Source organism: Lissotriton helveticus, chromosome 4_1 (assembly GCF_964261635.1).
Source record: "Lissotriton helveticus chromosome 4_1, aLisHel1.1, whole genome shotgun sequence".
Classification (NCBI taxonomy): Eukaryota; Metazoa; Chordata; class Amphibia; order Caudata; family Salamandridae; genus Lissotriton; species Lissotriton helveticus.
In genome coordinates, this window is record NC_136063.1 from 1,906,875,559 (window position 1) to 1,906,892,890 (window position 17,332).

Genomic DNA, 17,332 nt, shown 5'->3' on the forward strand with positions numbered 1-17,332 from the left:
TTTGTGCCATATTTAGGCTGGTTCCTACTTATGGGGCACAGAGGAGGATTGCAGGATAGGCGAAGCAGCCGTTTTTGAATCACCACAAATCGTGGCAGGATCTAGTTTTTTGCAACCATGACGCCCATGAGGCATGCTATCTTAGAGCTTCAAGTAATCTTTTCTAGGAATCACGGAGAAGAACTTTTTCACAACCACTGAGTTTTTAGTGGTTTTTTCACGTTGTCAAGGGCAGGGCACACCTTAGTGAGTGTATACCACCCGGGCTACCATCACTGGCCCTGACGAAAACCCTACAATTATATAAGTGATTGAAACATGTAGACCAATTTTATCTCACAACATAATCTGCGACACCACAGGCCTACCTAATTTGGCAAGGTGTCCAACTAATACTGTTATTGTTGCCCAGTCACTCCAAAATAAAGTTTTTACAGTGAGTAGTCAACTGGACAATTTTTAAATCACAAACATTTTTTCACTCTCACAAAAAATCCAAAAAACGAACCCGCTCCACTGTAGTCAGGTGTCGCAGCACACCCGGATGGCACTCGGCTAACCGGGTGGGACCCCGATGATGAAGCATGTCACCAATTCGGTTGGTGAGTGAGGGGTCTTCTAACAAAGGATGAATCTGTCCTTCTCAGCATTGTGTGCACCTCTATATCTTTGACGGAGGCATAGAGGCGCCTTCAGGGGGTACTCCTCCATTGGTTGTTTATAATTAGTCAAGGGGACAAGGAGTATTCCCTTTATATAAGAAAACCCTTTCTCTCTCTCTCACTGTTTTCCCATTGTGTGTAAATCTCCATAACTTTAGTCTTCTAAAATGCAAAGAGTTAAACACTGCTCATCAAGCCCAACCCAACTATCTTCTACTCTTCAGAAGAAAACACATTTTCAGGTTGGAGCCTACTTAAGTACATGTTTCAGGTGTGATCCTTCTTGGAAATCGATGTACAAATGGGAGCAGGGTCATACCTATAACATCAAAGTGAGGAGGGGTGATCGGTCCCAATCCCTTACTGGCCGTATTTAACTGAGCAGAATATGGAGAGGGTTCTTGTCCTATACAGGGGGAGACCCCTCACCCCCTAGATACAAGAGAATTTAGAGAGATAGACAGGACAAGCCCAAATAAATTGTCATTTTGCGTGGAGAAATTACGATAACAGGATAGTGATTTAAATTTTTTTGTGTTTGTGACTCGTTTCAAAGATTCCGAGTCAGATCAGAAAAGCCGAGTAACAGCCAACAAGTATTCGCCCCCTTTTACATGGCCATCCGGCCTGGGGCTTCCTCAGGGCGTAAATTATTCAGTACAGGATGGGCGTAGTCCTGTGGATTCCGCTCTATTTATCTATTTCTCAAAATGTCACCGGCATAATGCCCTGGGTTTGGCAATCATCACAGTCGGCATCAGCCTATAACATGTTAGTTCAAGCAGGCTATTTCCTGTTGTAACTTCTATTGAAAAGAAAGACGACTCTCAATCCATGCTCCGCTATGCATATTACCTACTGTACTCTCTACACTGGACTATGGTACCACATCCAGCACTGGCAGCAGTACATTCTACCACATCATGACTACCCTCTGAGATATCAGATGAGTCACTAAAGGAAACAAAAGTGAAAGGTCAATTAATGTACATTATGCTTCAAAACATCCTCCTTGAAGGGGCACAGCCAGTCGAGCTCGGAGATAGTTGCTATTTCTTTGAACTCCAGCTCAGCTCTAAAAAAAAAGGAACTGGGACACAGTATGAGATCAATTCAGGTATACACACGATATCTTCAACTTCCTTTTCCCCTCATGCCATCTCACTACCATTTTGTCATCTTCCATATTATTATTGAGATCAGGTTTATTTTATTGTAACCACTTTCTCTTCTTGCTACTCCCATATGACTTATGCTGTGCCCTTTTTTATTATTTAAATTTGCTTAATTATTGTTACCTACATATAACCTCTTTAACTCTTACCTATTCTTTTGTTTTAGTTATAATTATCTGATTCTATTTTAATTTTGTAACATGTATTTTTGGTCCCATAAATTGAGCCCCAATCTTCTCTAAACATGGAAGGCACTTTATATATGCCATCAGCGTAAGCAGGTGGATCTTGGCCAGTCAACCCCGAGCAGGCAGGTTGATTTTACTGTGTCAAGTTGATTCAAGGGCAACAATACAGATGTTTCAACTGTATCACAAAGTGTGTTAAGGTAAATGCTTTAAGTGCCACCAAATTACTAAATAAAGGCCAGAACTTTTGTGTCTTCGAGCAGCCCAGGCAAATTTGTATTTGGAGAGTGCAGGAAATTCTTGCACCATTCCTGGATTCATAAACGTTTGTATCCATATGAGAGAGTTCAGCCCTTTAAGTAAATTAACCCCATCCTGATCATTTCCAGGTTCAATATTGGATGACAGTAGATACAATCAGTGTTAATGCATTAATTTTGTTCAGTATATGCTTTTTTATTTAACATGTTGACCACCAGATCCTTACATTGAGGTTACAGCAAGGTGCCTGACTATTGGTCAGACAGAGTGGTAACAGGGAAAGCCGATGTAGGAATACCAGACCAGATTTTCTTTGGCAATGGGTGAACATTTAATTCTCATTCCCTTTCCTCCCCTCTCTTTTCTACCTCCTGTGACCCACACAGAACCCCTGATACACATTTATTAACTGAACTAAAATGTTGGCAAATAGAAGCAGTAAACTTCCCTGAAAAAGGAATACCATGAAGAATATCACACAGTAATTCCATTTCCGCAGTTATCCCCCCCATTCCAATGAAGTTTGACGTGCAACTGCACAGTACTGCTAGGCAATTACATGTACAGCGTTTGCATCCCGCCAGTGCCGGGCAAATTAGAATTCAGGGCCAAATAGGTGTCTACATAAATGTTTTTCATAGATATGTTGGAGTAAAGCAGGCAGCAACATAAAATACTTTTACATCTTGAACAGTGCCATTGTCCTGGAGAGTCCTTAAGGGTCCTCCTTTCCGCTATTACAGATTTCCATTGACATGATGAGCCAAGTGCTACAATAATAAACTACTTCACATAGGTCATTTATGTGGAAGGCAAAATAATTTCCTAACTGGTTGAAAGCTATCCAAGCTCCAACAGTAAATGGATGCAGGCCAATTCAATTTCATTAAAAGCAGTATGATGCAGGAATTGTGCTCGTCAGGCAGGAATATTTTATTTTTGGTCTCTATCAATAGGAGTTTCTACCCCCCCCCCCCGCACTTCTTCCCTGTCTCCAGGTAAGGAATGCCAATGTCCTATTTGATAACCAGCCAATCAGATACCACTTTCAGGCCATGATATCTCAACTCATGAGATGCACTACAGAGTCGATGTTCAAACTCAAATGGGTATATTGGTTCCAACTGTTATTGTGAAGATACAGTAGCTAGATGCAAGCCTACTTGGAGGACAAGCTCTGTAGCAATATAATGTTTTTAGACTATTCAACCTGCCACAGACATGCCTGTCTCGGTAGCCAACATAAGAACCTATTTCTGGCAACATAAAAGGCTTCTAGACACAAATTAGATTCAAAACAAATTATGTTGTTCTTTTCATGAATACCTTCCCAAAATCAGACTGGTTAAATTTTTTTTAGCTAAACAATCAATCAATGCATTTGTAGAGCGCGCTACTCACCCGTGAGGGTCTCAAGGCACTATGGGGTGGGTGAAGCAGCTACTGGTCGAACAGCCAGGTCTTGAGAAGTCTCCTGAAGGTCAGCAGGTCCTGTGTGTGGCGTAGGTGGGCGGGGAGGGTGTTCCATATCTTGGTGGCGAGGTGGGAGAATGATCTGCCGCCGGTGGTTGGATGGCGGATGCGTGGGTTGGTGGCGAGGGCGAGGTCTGCGGAGCGGAGCTGGCGGTTTGGGGTGTAGAAGGACAGTTGTTCGTTGAGGTATGCTGGTCCGACTTTGTGGGCATGGGTGAGGAGCTTGAAGGTGATCCTCTTGTTGACCGGGAGCCAATGCAGATCTCTCAGGTGGGTGGTGATGTGGCTGTGGCGAGGAAGTCCGAGGATGAGGCGTGCGGAGGCGTTTTATATGCATTGGAGTGTGTCTGTAGTTCCTGCGTAGAGTGCGTTGCCGTAGTCCAGCCTGCTGCTGACAAGAGCCTGGGTGATCGGTCTTCTGGTTTCAGTGGGGATCCATCTGTAGATCTTGCAGAGCATGCGCAGGGTGTTGAAGCAGGAGGAGGACACAGCGTTGACTTACTGGGTCATCGAGAGCATTGAGTCCAGGATGAACCCCTGGTTGCGTGCATGGGTGTCGAGGCAGCTCCCAGCATGGTCGGCCACCAGGTGTCATCCCATGCGTAGGGGGTGGAGCAGAGGATGAGGATCTCCGTCTTGTACGAGTTCAGTTTCAGGCGGCTGGTCTTCATCCATTCTGCAACATCCTTCATTCCCTCGTGTTGGTTGGATTTGCTGGTGTCAGGGTCCTTGGTGAGGGAGAGGATCAGTTGGGTGTCGTCGGCATACGAGATGATGTTGAGGTGGTGTGCTCGGACCATGTTGGCGAGTGGTGCCATGTAGATGTTGTAAAGGGTCGGGCTGAGGGATGATCCTTGGGGTACGCCGCAGGTGATCGTGGTGGCTTCGGATCGAAAGGGGGGAGGCGGACTCTCTGGGTTCTGCCGGTAAGGAAGGAGGTGATCCAGTCCATGGTTTTGTCTCAGTTCCCTGCGTCGTTGAGGCGTGTGTGCGGGGTGTGGTGGCAGACAGTGTTGAAGGCGGTCGAGATGTCCAGGAGGATGAGGGCCGCGGTTTTGTCGTTGTCCAGTATGGTCCTGATGTTGTCAGTGGCGGCAATGAGGGCAGTTTTGGTGCTGTGATTGCTGTGAAAGCCAGATTGGGAGGAGTCCAGGACTTTGTTCTCCTCCAGAAAATGGGTTAGTTGTCTGTTGGTGGTCTTCTCGATGACTTTCGCTGTGAACGGGAGCAGGGAGATGGGTCGGAAGTTCTTGAGGTCGTTAGGGTCCGCCTTGGGTTTCTTGAGAAGGGCGTTGATCTTGGTGTGTTTCCAGCTCTCTGGGAAGGTGGCGGTCTCGAAGGAGCTGTTGATGGTCTTTCGGAGTTGGGGTGCGATGATGGAGCTTGCCCTGTTGAAGATGTGGTAGGGACAAGGGTCGGAAGGTGAGCCGGAATCGATGGTGTTCATGATTTTGATGGTGTCTTCGTCGTTGACGTTGTGCAAGGAGAGGAGAAGGTTGGTGTGTTTGGTGGGTGTTGAGTTGGGGGTGTCGGCGTCTGCCGTTGGCATCTGGGTGTCATAGCCGTTGTGGATGTCTGCGATCTTGCGGTGGAAGAAGGCAGCCAGGGAATTGCAGAGTTCTTGTGACGGTGGTACGTCATTGGAGCAGGAGCAGGGGGTGGCGAGTTCTTTCACAATTCTGAAGAGCTCTTTGCTGTTGTGTGCGTTGTTGTCGATGCGTTCCTTGAAGGAGGTTCTTTTGGCAGAACGGATGAGTTAGTGGTGTTTGCATCAGGCGTTCATGAGGGCTGCGGGGTTGTCTGGTGTCTGGTCATTGCACCACTGCTTCTCGAGTCTTCTGCAATTGTGCTTGGAGTTCTGGAGGTCGGCGTTGAACCAGATGGCTTTTGTGTTGATGCGCCTGTTGGATGGTTTCCTAATCGGGGCGAGGGTGTTGGTGAAGTCCTCGATCCATTGTCTGAAATTCTTGGCTGCTGCGTCGGTCTCGGGTGGAGGGTGGAGGGTCTCGGGCGAGTTTGGTGATGAGCTGATCTTCGGTGACTTTTTTCCAGCTGCGGTGTAGGATGCGTTGCGGTTGGTTGTGTGCGGTGTGTTTCTTGAAGCAGGAATGGATACAGTGGTGGTTGGTCCAGTGGAGTTCGGTGGTGTGGCTGAAGGTGACGTGGTTGCTGGCGGAGAAGATGGGGTCGAGCATGTGTCTGGTGGAGTGGGTGGGTGGCGTGACGAGTTGTTTGAGTCCGAGGTTGGCGATCGACATTGTGGAGATGCTGTCATTGGTGTTCTCGAGGTGGAAGTTCAGGTCTCTGAGGAGTATGTAGTCTGTGGAGGCGAGGGTGTGCGTGCTGATGAGGTCAGCGATGGATTCGCTGAACTGTGGTCGGGGTCCTGGGGTTCGGTAAACGAGGGTTCTCCTGGTACTCTCATCATATTTAAAACTGAGAATTGTTGGTACTCCACTTTATAATGGCCACAGTTGGAGGCGTAAAATGGCCCACCACAGGCATTAGATGGCCTCTTACAGACATTAGATCGAGTCTTACAGGCAGAAAGAAAGAGATGTCCGTTTCCAGTAGATTCTATGCAGAGAACAGCATCCCTTAAGGTTTATGATCCTAATTCCTATAGGCCACGTGTTTGGTAAAACACTGCTTAACAAACTCAACACACTCCTCTCGATACCTTAGCCACAGAGATATTCAGCTGATAAAGTAAAAAAAAAAACACCCCATATTCAGGAGGTTAAAGAGCAAACTGATCCGAGATTCTTCACATGTGTATTGTGCGCTGAATAACAGATGTTTATTGCTACCCAACTCAATGGTGCTCATTTATCGACCTAAGAAAGGCTGAGTGGACCCGCCGGGATATGAACCTGTGACCATGAGGTCGAACACAGGCCCCTGCAGTGGACACATTAGTCCACTGAGCCACCCAAAGGAAGTCATTGAAGTTCCCTCAAAGGAGAAGCTTTCTTATACATGTGGATAAACAATCAAGATATTTTACAAGATTTAAGACTCAACATTTTCAGTGCAGACCAATGAATTATGAGGGAGTACTGTGAATTCGAGATGCCAATGCTAGAATCTTCATTAAAACAGAGAGCTGGTTAAAGAAAATTGAAAACATCACTTACTCGGAGCAAGAAAGAGACTGAAAGGAGGCCGGATTCTGCTCTCCATCTTGCCTTAGTTCACAGGTTGCACAATAAATGTCTTGTTATTTGGAGCATACTCTGATGGCTGGAGCGTTACAGTTTCTTTCAGCTTGGTAGATTTCTGGTCAAGAGCTCACGCTTCCTATTTACATTGCATTAAATTAGGATTTTGTGGTTTGATGAAATATTTCAAAATAGTTATTCATTGGGCTGGATGAGGGAGAGCTGTTTAGACCCAATCACTCTAGAGCCTTTCTAGGATGGGACAGGGCTCTTCTCTTGGACACAAGTCGGGTCTTCCATTTAATATCACCGGGGTAAAAGGAAAGGACCTTGTTTCAGGTGCATTGTGTTTGAGGAGGTAGTGAGTTGTGCATTAGATTTTTCAAAAATAAATTCCCACTGATTACAAAGGGTAGAAGGAAGTGAGTAGTGCATTAGATTTTTCAAAAATAAATTCCAACTGATTGCAAAGGGTAGAAGGAATGCTTCTGTGTAGCATTCTACCACAACAGGAATCTCCAACAGAATGATCACAAAAGGCCAGAAGATTAAAGGCAGAACTTGAGTACCTTGAACCATGAATGTGCCTTGAGCGTGCTAGTCAGTCAGTTCTTGACTGTATCAAACAATCAATCAGAGTACTTGTAAAGCGCACTACTTACCCCTGAGGGTCTCAAGGCACTATGGGGAGGGGGGGTGGGGGGTTGCTGCTACTGCTCGAAGAGCCAGGTCTTGAGGAGACTTCTGAAGGCGAGTAGGTCTTGGGTCTGCCGTATGTGGGTAGGGAGGGTGTTCCAGGTCTTGGCGGCGAGGTAGGAGAAGGATCTGCCGCCGGAGGTCATTCGTTGGATGCGGGGGACAGCGGCGAAGGCGAGGCTGAAGGAGCGGAGCTGGCGGGTGGGGGGTGTAGAAGTTGAGTTTGCTGTTCAAGTAGGCTGCTCCGGCGTTGTGGAGTGCTTTGTGTGCGTGGGTGAGGAGCTTGAAGGTGATCCTCTTGTCGACAGGGAGCCAGTGTAGGTCTCTCAGGTGGGGGGTGCTGTGGCTGCGGCGGGGGACGTTGACGATCAGTCGGGTGGAGGCGTTGTTTGATGCATTATAGTCGTCGTAGGTGTTTGGCTGGGATTCCTGCATAGAGAGCGTTGCCGTAGTCCAGTCTTGTGCTGACGAGGGCCTGTGTCACCGTTCTTCTTGTTTCGGTCGGGATCCACTTATAGATCCTGCGGAGCATGCGGAGGGTGTTGTAGCAGGGGGAGGAGACGGTGAGGAGTCGAGGATGAATCCTAGGTTGCGTGCATGGTCAGTGGGTGTTGGTGCTGTTCCCAGTGTGGTCGGCCACCAGTATCCCACATGCAAAGCCAGAATTTTAAAACACTGTGCATACAGAACTATGCAGCCCTCATAGGGGAAAATGTAATATTTTAGCTTCTCCATTCATAATGATAGACTGAAACTCTGTCTGACCTCTGAATGAAGAAGCTATGTGGAAAACCCTTCAGTTTGCAGAAACAGAGGTTATGCATGTGTAAAGAGGCACAGATTAACCCACATTCCGTTCTTTCCGATCCACAATCTTCCTCCACTCCTTCCTTATTCCTACCCTTTTTTCTTTCACACATCACTTTTTCTTTCTTACTTTCTTTCCGTCTCTATTGACTTTCTTCATCTCTCATTTCTTCTTGCCAGTTTTCTTTATCACTCTGTCCTTTCTCTACATTCTCTTTCTTCCATTCTTTTTAATCATTTTCTAATTTCATTCCTTCCCCTCCTGCCATCATCATTCTTTCTCTTCATTCTCGTTTCTGTCCCTCTCCTTTCCCTCATTCGCTTTCTACTTCTCTCCATCCCTTTTCCTTGCTAACCCTTTAACCCCCCTCTTTCCTTCTTTCTTGATGTGGAAGGTATGATGGGGCATACTTGGGCGCTTTCTCTTTAGCCAGCAACCATTTAGCACCAACATAACCAAAAACAATAGTGCTGCTGCCACCAATAAAGGCCATTTCTACTCGACTCATTATGGATGGGCCAATTTCTGGACATAATCAATGGAATCTATGGCAATCAGCCAGCCAATGGACATTGTTTGGACCCTGGCTCCCAAACTAACAGCAGTGACTTCCCATGCACTGCACGATAAGAGACCACAGCGCTTAATAAAATACTTGCCTCTCAAACTGGATTGCTACAATAAAATACAGGTACATGTCTAGTCCATAGGGGCTACACAGGTAAACCATTCTTGAGCCAGCCTTTGCACCATGAGTGTTGTATGCTTGAGAGCACTTGAGAGCTAAAGGGGGAAAAGTTTAAGCAGCTTGGCCTTTCTACCCCTCATCTAATCCATACATTATTTAGTAACTCAAGCTGGTTTTCATTGATAACAAGAAATAAAGGTGGTATACAGCTGCTCCACAAGGTACCCAGATGATGAGTGCTGGGGCATAACACCCATTTTAATAGTGACGAGATATGCTAAACTAGTTGTGAATGTACATTGTACTTTTGGGAAAGATTGTTTGACAGATGCCTGCAGACATAGAAGACATTTAGGTCCGCAAGCCCCAAAGAAAGCATTACGATTTGAATACCTGATTCAAATATGTTCTTTCCTCACCCGCCACTCCCAGACCAAGTAGTCAATATTGCTTTGATCTAAAAACCATGACCCCTTAAAAAAGAAAGAAAATAAATAGACTCAAAACTAGGCATGTCTGAACCCACTTTTCCACACAACACACTACCTTTTTATTAACACATGAAGATGTATTTTACTCCACTGACAATACAACACAAACAACAAACTGCTTTACCGCACATTCACCACATGCCAAATAGGATTTTGATTCAATGGTGTTCTCGATTAAAGTTGAGTGTATGAGTGCCAAGTTGTGAAGATTTGAGTGGTATAAAGGTATATGTTGCTCCTCTTGTCTGGCTAGAATGAACATCGTAGAATCAAATGAGTTGAAACATGTTTGGGAAATGATCCATGGCTACCTACACCACGAATGGTCCTCATTTTTATCTGCCCTGGTCTCATTTTACACATCCAGTCATCATTCACGTCAAGTAGGGCTTTGCCATGCCCTAATGCATCCTGTTAAAATGGATTTTCATTTTAAGAAATCTTTTTTATTGATCTCAATAGCAATCATACATACAATAACAATATGTAAATAGTATTAATACTCAAACATTTGTATATTATGCAGGGGTCAGCAAAGCATATACATTAATCAAATACACCATTGGGGATATGCATATGTCTCCGCGATAAGACATTCCATTTAGACCATTTCCAGTCCAATTTTTTGGAGCACCTGCGGGTTATAAATACTTCCTTCTCCGCTATCATGCACCTGTCTAATTCTTTCGCCCACACCGGAGTGGATGGTTGGAGTGGCCGCCCCCACCCTCTCGCCAGTTCCCGCATAACAAGTGTGTCCCTAGCGTCACCAACTGTTGTTCAATTTCAGTAAGGTCAGTCGTCGCCCAGATGTTTAGTAGTCCCAGCTGTGGAGTGAGAGTCACCTCTTTTCCCAGTGCGGTCTGTATGTAGTTTGTGGCTTCTTTCCATATATGTTGGCTAGCAGGGCAATCCCAGATAGTGTGATAGAAGGTGGCTGGTTGTTGACAGCCCTTCAGCCACAGGTCATCAGGTCTTGCGCCTATTTTAGCCAAGGTGATCCCTGTCATGTAGGTCCGATGTAGAATTTTAAGCTGTATTAGTCGAAAACGTAGTGTGATGGCTGCTTCCCTGGGGGATATATGGGCTGATTGCCAATCCTCTTCACCAATAGGTCCCAAGTCTCTCTGCCACTGCTCTCTAAGTTTACTAAAGGTGTCGGGCACATTGTTACATCATTTTTTATATGTTAAAGATATGGCTTTTGAGTATAGTGGCCCATCTAACAATCAATCTTCTAATGGAGATGATTATTGTATGTATTTGAGATTTGGAAAAGCTGTCTGTAGGGCGTGTCATATTTGCAGGTATCTGAATAGTTCCCCTTGGGCCATCTGATAGTGTCCCTGGAATTCCTCAAAACTAATGATAGAACCCTTTTTTACCAAATCTCCCACCACTGAAATTCCAATGATGTCCCATTTGTCGAATCCTGGTTGATGACGTAGCACGCCTAGTGTCCGGGTGTACCACAATGGCGTTGCTTTGGTGAGGGTGGTAGCCCAGCCCAGTTGTGAGTTCACTTGGTGCCAAATCCCTAGTGTATGTGAGGTGGGTCCAAAATATCCACATATCCTAGTTTTTGAATAAAGGGCTCCTAGATAACCCGGGCGGTCTGTTTGGTATCCGTCTAGAGCATAGGCCGGATAATTAGGGAGGTGATACATCCAATGGTTTATAGCTATCAGTTGTGAGGCCAAATAGTAAAGCTTAAGGTCTGGTAATGCTATGTCCCCGTCATACCAACTTTTCGTTAGCTTTTTCAGTGCCAACCTAGGAGCCTTACCATCCACAGCAGAGTGCGGACTTCACTTTCCACTGCTGTGAAATATGCATCTGGGACACGGTTTGGGCAGTTCTGAAGAATATATAAGAAGCGCAGAAGGGCCAGCATCTTGAAGAGGGCGGCACGGCCCACTAGTGACAAGGGCAGGGACCACCAGCGCTTTACATCCATTGGTAACCTGGCCAGCGGGGGCGCTAAATTATGAGTATGTAAAAGAGCCGGATCTGATGTTACAAATATTCCCAAATATCGGAACCCCTCTCTATCCACTTCTATGGTACAGTTCACTGGAAGACGGGGAATCTGCCCTCTAAGCACGAACAATACCGAAGTTTGTGAATATGTTTAAAACAGCAAGTATGGATTTATAGGGGGAGGCAAGATACAATAGTATGTCGTCGGCATACCGGGCTATTCGGTCTTCTTGACCCTTTGCCCATTTCAACCCCCTGACCATTACATCACGACATATCCATGCAGAGATGGGTTTTAAAATGAGGGAAAATATCAGTGTAGCTAAAGGACATCCCTATTGGGTACCTCTCTGAAGCATGAACGCGCGGGACGTGTAGTTGTTGACTCTCACTTGCCCCTGTATATTGGTATAGAGTAGTTGAACCCAACCCAGAAACTTTGGGCCAAATCCCACCCTGCTGAGCACCTCAAATAGGAATGGCCATTCTATACAGTTGAATGCCATGGAGGCATCTAACGACAGCACCACTGCATCTTCTTCCGGTAATTGTCTGCACGCCAGCACGTTATGGACTCGGCGGATATTAAGTGCTGTGTTTCGCCTTGGCATAAAACCAGATTAATCAGGGTAAACTAGGGAGGAGAGGACTGCAACGAGCCGCATGGCCAGTACTTACGCTAGGATTTTAGCCTTTACGTTAATCAGCGAGGTAGGACTATACAACCCACAACTGTCCTCAGGCTTCCCGGGCTTGCGAATAACTACTATGGTAGCCAGACGGTGGTCGTTAGGCAGCTGTCCCTTCTCATAGTTTTCATTGTACATAGCTCGTAGGTGTCAGGCTACTTGAGAGGCTGTTGCTTTTAGAAACTTGATGGGGGTTCCATTCGGCCCCATCACCTTACCAGAGTTGATTAGACCGATGGCCCGTTGAATCTCGTCATCCGTTAAATCATCATCAAGAGTATCTCTGTCTGATTTCGAGAGTGTCGGCAAGTCACTGTCTGAGAGGAGTTGACGAGTCTTCTGCTGTATAGTTGGTAGAGGGAGAGTATATCTTCTCTAAGTGGTCTGCGAATGCCTCTTTTATGTCCCTAGGGTGGGTAAGTGTCTCGCTACTTGGCAGTGTTAACCTGGGCAACCATCTTGTTCCCTGTTCTTGGTTCTCCAACCATGCTAGGGTTTTACCGGCTCTGTCACCCAATTTGTACAATCTGTGTTGAATACCGTGGTGTTTAGCCATCATATGTTCTCTAGTTTTAATTCTATATACTTCTTGTTTAAGTGCCAAACCATGTTGAGTGTCTTCCGATGGACTATTAGCACGATCTGACTCCAGTTGTTGGAGTTCTTCTTCCACCTGAATCACTAATTGGCGCTTCTTTTGAATATACCCCGTTTTTAAAGACAAGGCTTGCCCCTTCAAAAGCACCTTATATGCCTCCCATATGGTTTGCGCCGAATCAATTGAGCCCAGATTTTCTTTAAAAAAGTTACCTGTATGTGTACATAATTCCTCTTTTATGTCAGGAATTTTCAGTGGCCACGGATTTAAGACGATAGTGGGATGTGGCTGTCGTTCCCAGGGCATGAATTCAATCCTGACCGGGGAGTGATCCTAAATGCCTCTTGGTAAAATGGATTTTCACCTTTTTGTAACAAAGACTAATGTTGGCCTAATGCAAACAAAAATAAGAATACGGCACTCGAGTGTTCTTTAAGATTACATTATTAATCTCTTAAAGGCACTTTTAAAGCAAATCAACCAGTTACTTCTTTTGTCAATAACTGTGCTCATTGACAAATGGGAGCATGCAGAGAGAATCTGTTAAATATCCTTTTTGCACACAAGATAGAAGCATGATACAATGGCATGCCATCTCCAAATGGAACCATGTTGGCTCACAGTCATGGAAATGCAATCATCAAGTAGCTACAGAATCCGTTTATGTGACAATGGCCAGCAACCTTTTTTTTTGTCTTTGTTACAGACATTGTTAGCTTCCTTTCTCTTAATTCAATGGCTCGCCTCCTTATTCTTGTATTTGTTTCCACCCAGGGGATCTTTGGTCCCACATTTTTTTTCTGATTGGTTGCCTTGTATTGTTACTCTGCTGACATTGCTTGCATTCACTGAACTACCTTTTTCTATAATTTTCAGAATTCCATAGTAGCGTATGTGTTTTCTTGCCCTTTACCTCTGCAGCTTCCCACTCGCATTCCCCGTGCCCTGCAAGCTCATACATTACTTGTCTAGCTCCTTCCGGTTTTTCTTTTTAATTTTCTAACACACATAGATTCTCCATTGTGGCTCTTCTTGCTCTCAATGCTAGGTGGTGTTTATTTCCTCCAGCCCCCTACCATTTATCTATTTTATTTTTATTTACTGCTCCGAAATGGGTGGCCCCCACTTTGGAATGATAATTAAAAAAAGGTAACCAAAAAACTTAATAGCAGCTGCAACCTAACCGATGCACACATGTGCATTATTACACAGGTGCTCGCATGTGTCAGAACGTATGCATTCATACTTATAATGATGCACGTCATGGAGCAAGCCCACTAGTGTGCTTTGTTGTATGCATCGTGATGTGTGGTGGTTATCTTGTAATAGGTTAATTTAAAGTCAACCCATTCCAAAACTGCCAAACATCTGTGTGTATGCATTTTGACACATACAGGTATAAATAAAGTCATTTAAAGCTGAGACCTATTAGCTTAGCCAGTGCTTGCTTATATGAGTTATGTTTTCAATTCAATGACACAAATACAAATTTATAAAATGGAAGCATTAAGAATGGCATTGACTAACACTCTGACAACCCTTCCTAAAGGCCATTGTTTCTGATTTACAACACGGCTAAGATATTTTGCTGCCAAAAGCCATTTATAAATTACCTTGAAGTGAGTCATAAGTTACAAAATGGTAAAGTGCTGGGCTCCCTTTCCACTGAGACAGGAACCACAACTTTAAAAAAATACCTTAAGCCTAATGCAAATTAACTTTAATTGCAAGTGGAAGAAACAATTACATTTCTATGGAATATTAGCAATTCCCTACTATGGAGAGAATGATATCTGACTTTTTGTCTCAAACCAATTTAAATATTTCACAGAAGATCACATATTTCATTGCAAATATGAATGTGAATTCGATTTTTTATTAATAGTGGAAGCAAACCAGAGAGAGGAAGGAATTATTAACTGAATGTCATAACTGTTTTAATATAATTGCTTCATGCAATATATATGGCCCTAAATTACTGCAACAGTCCGGGATCTACGTTTGCAAGGGAGTGTCTCGAATCAGTGGCGGAATATTAAATAAAGTTACTTCAATTTTCCTATCAATGAATCCTTTAATAATGAGCATTCACCTGTTAATCATGAAAACATCTGCAGACTTTACTTGGAAAAATAGCATTAAAACGTATCTCACTATGTCGTAAAAAATAGAGAAAGGTATCAACTAAAAACGGCTCAAGCAAATACAGCAAACACAAATATTTTAAAACATTTATACACAATATGCAATATATTTGGTTTATATTCAAGGAAAAGATCATCAACATTTATTGTTTACATATGCGCAGGTCCTTCTTCCTAAGATGTCAAAATATTTTCCATATTTTCAACAGTACAGCGTTGTGCCAAAAGCTAATTTTGCTCTAGTATTTGCAAAGAATTTCATTCATTTCACAGCAATCTCTTTTATTTTTTATTTTTGGTTCTCGGAAACATGGCACTGGTATTATCTTCGATTTCCACGCACAGTAAAGAATGTCTGTTTTTTGACCTGCCACAGCCAAAGAATAACGTAAAAGTAATGTTATAGTCACAACCCCGCAATTTGCAAAATCATAGTGTTTGCAACTGGAAGATGACTTTTTGCGAGTCGGGAAAACATTTCAAACTCACAAAATGAGTTTACCAACCCATTATGAATCACAACTAGGAAGGGACATGAAAAAGGCGTGACCTCATAATTGAGGTTTGGAACAGAGTATATCAATGCTTTGTGAGCTCAATTGTAGTCCCAAACCATTGATAAATTACAGACAGTTCAAAAGAGGTGGTAATGGATTTTCGAAGGGGAATCTACCCAAGGTGAAGCTCTCACCTTCGGACAGCTTTGCCATTTGGAATTCTGTCAGGGACCTCAAGGAAAGTTAGCAGCAGTAAATTAGACCACTGCCTGCTCCACTGGATGTGCTCCCAAAGAGGAAACTTCTTCTTTTGGAAAAAGAGAGGGTTTAAAAAACAAACAAATTCAATTTTGGAAATGCAAAAAACATGGATGGTGGTTTGCTGCTCCTCACAGGTCACCATCACAGTTTATGTAGCCTATCATGGGGGGAGGGGCGGGGGCGGGAGAGGGAAAATAGCAACCTATCTAAATTTGATTCATTATGCAAGTTGTGAGTTCTTGAGACTAAAGATTGGCAACACATAGGTTGCATCGCAAAATCTGAAGACCAGTCACAAAAAGCTGGCTCATAATTTAGAAGTAGTCTCTTTTTAACATTGGGCCAAGAATTCAGTGTTTTAATATGTGCAATTGACAAGTAGTTAAAACGAATATTTTATGAAATCTGCAAGTTACTTGAAAATTCTGGGATCCTATCTTTGTAATTGAAATTTGTTGACGACATATGACGTTACTACTGCAATTTAACTTTAAACCTACAGTTGTGGAAAACAGTGAGTAGAGTCACAGTACACCAAAAAAATATAAACTAGGTAGTTAAAGAGAGTTACAAATGACTAGATTAATCTGAATGCTCCAAATTCTTCTCTCAATTGTAAAAACTAAATGAATAATATGTCATAGTATCATGTGATCAGCATATGAGCTGGAGACGTGCTTCATAAACAAGAGTGACTCTAATTATGATTGGAGTATCTACTACGACACACCCGCATCCAGAAAGCACATCCACAAGATGTTTTTCTGCCACATACTTTGCCACAAGAACCGCTTTGTCTATCGCAGCCCTTATATGGTTTTGATACACTTTTATTACCTCAAGAGCCGATTTGTACTAAACCTTTTTCCAACAGACACAAAATAGGGAAAACCTTTTGATGCATAGCGCTCCTATTTGATGCTGTATTTGCCAACCCAATTGAGGTTGAAAAATTGCATTCTGGAACCTGTAGTCCTGCATTTATAATGACAAAAGAGGACAAGAGGTATCAGAATAAATAGGCAAAATATACAGTGTGAACTACTTACACATGAAACGGGGAAACACAAGTTCTGTTACACAGCAAACAGTGAGAGAAAATGCCTCTAGCATCTGTCCCGAAGTAATGCCAGACTGGATGAGGTGTTCAAACCACGAAAGTGGACAAGCATCTACAACTTTCTTCAGAATTCATAGTTGTAACTAGATAGGTATTGTAGGTGCAGTGAGGGCCATTTGCTCGAGACCCACATCGACTTTTTGAAACCCACCGCACATTAAACACAAGTTCTGTAAATCATATAAGGTCAATGAAGGGAAGTCCATGTGATATGGGCTCCTTCTCTAAGTAGAATAGGGATAGGGAGCCAACTCCCACAGCTGCCCTCAGATTGAGATGTTGTGCCAATTAGGAGTGGTCAGTGCTGATATTAGGATATCAAAAGTGTGTGGCATCCCCCTTACCCCATAGCTGAAAATCCATGCCTATAGTTACTTGGTAAAATCTTGTATGGAGCTCAACATGCACAATCATGTGGCTTCAAATCTGCAAGGTAAGTT

At 43.8% G+C, this 17,332-nt stretch overlaps 1 protein-coding gene across 1 annotated transcript in view; it reads right to left on the reverse strand.

Moving 5' to 3' along the window:
- The window catches only part of HS6ST2 (heparan sulfate 6-O-sulfotransferase 2), a 925,206-nt gene that overhangs the window by 735,850 nt on the left and 172,024 nt on the right, over positions 1-17,332 (reverse strand). The window lies entirely within an intron of this gene.